Source organism: Bison bison, unplaced genomic scaffold, assembly GCF_000754665.1.
Source record: "Bison bison bison isolate TAMUID 2011002044 unplaced genomic scaffold, Bison_UMD1.0 scf7180017864053, whole genome shotgun sequence".
NCBI lineage: Eukaryota > Metazoa > Chordata > Mammalia > Artiodactyla > Bovidae > Bison > Bison bison.
Genome location: NW_011494625.1, coordinates 981,686 through 986,982, shown reverse-complemented (window position 1 = coordinate 986,982; position 5,297 = coordinate 981,686). Strand labels below are relative to the sequence as shown.

The following is a 5,297-nucleotide window of genomic DNA, read 5'->3' as shown; positions in this document are numbered from 1 at the left end:
GGAGAGGAAAATTAAGTCGAGCAGGAAAAGGGGGCAAGAACATCTGGACGAGTGTAGGGACCATGGCCCGACGTGCAGGAGGGAGCCAGGAGGGGAGGGGCCAGGACCAAGGCCTGAAGGGTGGCGCCTGGCACATCCAAGGAGGGAGGAGGCCGGGGTGGCTGCTCCAGGGTCCAGGGCCAGCAGTGAGAGATGGGGCCGGAAGTGATCAGGGCCGGAGGCCCCAGGGAAGACCTCGGCCTTTTTCCGGGGGCAGCTAGGAGCCCACTGCAGGGTTTCAGAAGAGCTGCCACACCACAAACTTTCATCTCAAAAGGATCCTCTGTGTCTGTGTTGAAAGTAAACTCCAGGGGGCAGAGGTTGGGGTAGGAAGGTCAGGTCAGAGGCTCCACGTGAACCCAGACAAGAGCCGATGGTGGCTCGAAATAGACCAGGAGCAATTGAAGTGGAAAGGGCCCTCCGAACTCTCTAACATACCAATTATTTGTACCTTCAAGCCTGAAGCCACGCAGCTGCTTCTCTGTCTCTCTTTTTGGCTAACTTTTATGGAAAAATGTATAAGTTCTCCGTGTAGAGTTTGATAAATATTCTCAAAAAGAACACACTTGCCGCCCGAATGGGAGTCAGAGGCCTCACTGTGCCTCCTAGCCCCTACCCTCTTCTCCAAAGGTGAGTAGCCTTAAGCAGTGTGGATTAGGGGGTTTTTTTTGGAGGGGGGGTGGTTTGGGAGGTTGATGAGGACCATTTTTAAATTTGTTATTGAATTTGTTACAATATTGCTTCTCTTTTGTGTTTTGGTTTTTGGGCCGTGAGGCATGTGGGATCTTAGCTTTCCCATCAAACCCACACCCCTTGAACTGGAAGATGAAGTCTTACCCACTGGACTGCCAAGGAAGCCCCCAGTTGTTGTTTTTTAATTTATATGACTATAGAGGAATTATACGAGTCTTTTATGTCTGGCTTTTTTTTTTTCAGTGACATTTCAGTGTATAGCAATAGCTGGTTCATTTCATCAGATTTCCAGCCGTTCTATTTCCACCATTTACTCTGTTTTCTTTATTACTAATCACTGTCATTTAAAATTCACGTCAGTGTACCCGCATATCTGCTAGCAGCAGGTTTTTTTCTATCGCCTATTTTTGCTCTTTGGGCTGGATACCAGTACTGTGCATGGAAACTTGTAAGAGCTGTGAATGATGTCTTTTTTCCTGAAAGGATTTATTTGTGCTTCTGGCAAACAGAGCACTTTAATCTAATCTGTGATTAAGCTGATCCAGAACATGGTTTCAACCTCAGAGGCTGGTTCACTTCCTCACTCACCCTTACTGCTGGGGTTCCACCTGCCAGCCAGGGGTTCCTTCAAGGACCCCTCCTCGTGGGTAGACGCTGAATCCAAAGTTCTGTCTTTGCAGTACTATCAGACTGCTGAAATCTCTGTTGAGCTTCTCAGCCTCAGAGCAGTCACTTCCTGCTTATCTTCACAGCTTTTCTGCTGCAAATAAATTGGCAAATAGCTCAAGAGAAAAATAGCAGAGCACCCAGGCTCATCTCCCTGCGGTTCTGAGGGTCTGAGAACCCTGTGGTCACTTCCTCTGTCCCAGGATGCCGCCTGGAATGTATAGGCTGAGCAGCTGGCAGAAACCCAACCAAGAAGACAGGAAGGAACAAGTGGAAACTGCAGAAGGTGACCCCCCACCCTCAGATAAGACAGCAAATCTCTACGGAATGGCTGAGATCGGCGCTACCCTCGGGAATCTAATGAACACGGGTGAAGGTTGCCGTCTTACCCCCATTCAATCCGTCTGTTACGGTTTCTGCAAAACTCAGATGGATTTTCACGGATGCGTACTCAGTTGCTAAGATGTGTCCGATTCTTTGCGACCCCATAGACTATAGCCTGCCAGTCTCTTCTGCCCATGTTTGGGATTTCCTGGGCAGGAAAACTGGAGTGGGTTGCCATTTCCTTCTCCGGGGTATCTTCCTGACGCAGGGATCGAACCTAAGTCTCCAGCAGCTCCTGCATTTATTTTTCATATTTTGTTTGATTATTTGTCTAGGCTTTGCCAGGTCTTAGCTGTGGTGTGTGGGATCTAGTTCCCTGACCAGGGATTGAACCCAAGACCCCTGCATCAAGAGCTCAGGGTCTTACCCACTGGACTACCAGGGAAGTCTGAGCAGGTGGGCTATCGCTTTATCGCTGAGACCCCAGGGAAGCCCTGCATTTTCATGAATGATTGTAGATTACCAAAAACTTACCCAATGAGTAGTCCCAAATGTAGCTGCTGAATCAGAGCTGGTATCTAATCTAAACCAGAACAGATCAACACTGCCTTTGGTACTTGAGTTGCGACTATCCATCTGGCAGTGAGTTCTTTTAAAACCTTCTTGGGAGAGAGAGCCAAAGCAGCTGCGTTTCATCAAAAGGACCGAAGTGCAGGTTCACCACCTTACCCCAAGTGAGTCCCCAAGGACACACTCACCCTCCTGCTCTCTGTCGTCTTGACAGTCCCCAGAATACCATGCTGGTCTACTGTGCTCCTGGCATCATGCTAATTGGAAGGGCAGATAGGAAGTGGTGAGGGCTTTGGAGGCTAGAGTGAAATTCGTGTGTCAGAACATAACAATTCTTTAAGCTTCCCAAGTCCTGCCATACTGATGAAGATCTAAGAGGTCGGTGCCTCTTATGGGGATGCCCTCTAAGGTAAATGATTACCTCGTATAAAATGGTTCATGGCTTGGGGACACTTTGGATTTGGGGGGCAGCCTATATTGCACTTGATACTATTTCTTGAGTGCTGGGCTTGAGTGGGGCCCACAGTATAAGCGGCTCTCCAGAAATTCTAGGTTTCAGTGCAGCCCATCCTGCCACTGAGGCCACATAATTTATCAGCTCCATCAGTGCTAGACGTATCCAGAGTAGACTAAGATGCTGTGAAGGACCTTAGACAAGCCCCGGTAGGAGATTGGCAGTGCAGAATATCGAGGGTTCTAGACCGAGGTCATGGCCGTTCCATTTCAGGGACTATTTACTGTGAAAACACTCCTATTTAAAAACCAGCTACTGGGAAAAGCCCGGTGGATTCACAACAACAGTTGCCGAGTCCGTGTGTTGGCAGGTGGGACCCCCAGGCGGCCGCAGACTGTTTGGGGCACTCGGGACCAGTTTTCAAAACAGCCTTTCCCTGGACATCTCGTCGTCCTGCCTTGTGGCTCCAGACCTTGAGCGATTATTACAGTGGAAGAAACCAATAATTTCAAGACACCAAGCAGATGATGTGAAAAAAGGAAATCTGCATGATGTTTAAGTCCATGTGTAAATATCCCTGCCTCTCCTTTTATGCAGAGGCTTGGCTGTGGTACTGGAGTAAATGTCTACCTTATGAAAAGATCTCCAAGAGGTTTGTCTCATTCTCCTTGGGCTGTGAAAAAGATTAATCCTAGATGTAATGATGTTTATCAGAGTATGTATCTAAAGAGACTAACTGATGAAGCTAAGAATTTGAAAAGCCCCAATCATCCAAGCGTTATAGCTTTCACTGAAGCTGGCGATGGTTGTCTGTCTTGCTTTGGACTATGGAGGTGAAAAGTCTCTGAATGACTTAATAGAAGAACAAAATAAAGACAGCCAAGATCCTTTTCCATCAGCCATACTTTTAAAAGTTGCTTTGAACATGGTAAGAGGGTTAAAGCATCTACACCAAGATAAGAAACTGCTCTGTGGAGACATGAAGTCTTCAAATGTTGTTATTAAAGGTGACTTTGAAACAATTAAAATCTGTGATGTAGGAGTCTCTCTACCATTGGATGAAAACATGACTGTGACTGCCCCTGAGACCTGTTCCGTTGGCACTGAGCCTTGGAGACCTAAGGAAGCTCTGGAGGAGGATGGTATTATTACCGACAAGGCAGACATACTTGCCTTTGGCCTTGCTCAGTGGGAAATGATGACTTTATCTATTCCACACATCAATCTTCCAGATGATGATGATGATAAAACTTTTGATGAAAGTGACTTTGATGATGACGCATACTATGCAGCTTTGGGAACAAGGCCGCCTATTAACATGGAAGAACTGGATGAAATGTACCAGAGGATAATTGAGCTCTTCTCTGTGTGCACTGAGGAAGATCCTAAAGGTCGTCCTTTGGCCACGCACACAGTGGAAGCTTCAGAAATGGATGTCCTGTGGTCAGCTCATACCCATGACTACTGGAGCCTCAAGTATGGCTCATGTACACAGCCGTTCTGTTTACAACCATACATTTATGTAGCTATTATGATGATCCATAATTATTAGCTGGAAGTGGCCTATTTTAGGACCATAGATAGTACCTTAGTAACATCTGACCAACTGTTTCTATTACAAAGGTATTTCATGTATGCTTATGTTAATAAGCTGGAGAAGGCAATGGCACCCCACTCCAGTACTCTTGCCTGGAAAATCCCATGGACAGAGGAGCCTGTTGGGCTGCAGTCCATGGGGTCGCTAAGAGTCGGGCACAACTGAGCGACTTCACTTTGACTTTTCACTTTCGTGCATTGAAGAAGGAAATGGCAACCCACTCCAGTGTTCTCGTCTGGAGAATCCCAGAGACGGAGGAGCCTGGTGGGCTGCGGTCTATGGGGTCACACAGAGTCGGACATGACTGAAGTGACTTAGCAGCAGCAGCAGCAGCATGTTAATAAGCACTTGAGATTGTAGAGAGTTTTCTATAAAGCTTAAGAAACTAGTCAAAAATTTGAACTTTATATAGATTTTAAAAGAATGCTGTAAAACTGATATCTAACGTTAATCTGGACTGAGTGACTATTCGATTGATGATCTTTCTCAGATGTTCTCTATTTAATGGATCTACTGAAATTAGACTTTGTGTATTACAAAATAAGTCTACATTTGCTTACCTTTTAAAACAAACCTTTTGCTGGCCTTTCTTGGCTGATGTGCATATTAAATGCAGTCGCTGAGACCAGAGACCTGGGATAAGGCTCAAAAAAGTGGTTCCCTGGGTACATCTAAACAGTTTCGCTTAAGGCTCATCTTGTTGCAGAGCTTTGGTTTTTGCTTTAATTTATTGAATGTATTTTCTGTACTTGTATCTTTAATACTTTTATTTACTGATCTGTATCTTAAGCATATCACAGTATTGGTATAAAAATAAAACCCTAAAAGGACTATACAGAATAAAGGACTTGTCAGTTACCCAAAGGTGTGTTATCCTATTTTGTACTCTACCGAATTGAGTGTTGTCATTAAACTTACTGAGTGAAAGTTTAAAAAAAAAACAAAAAACAAAAC

At 45.4% G+C, this 5,297-nt stretch overlaps 1 pseudogene; it reads left to right on the top strand.

Annotated features, from left to right (window-relative positions):
• Positions 1-616: 616 nt before the first annotated feature.
• LOC104985637 overlaps positions 617-5,297 on the top strand; it is a 14,290-nt pseudogene continuing 9,609 nt past the window's right edge.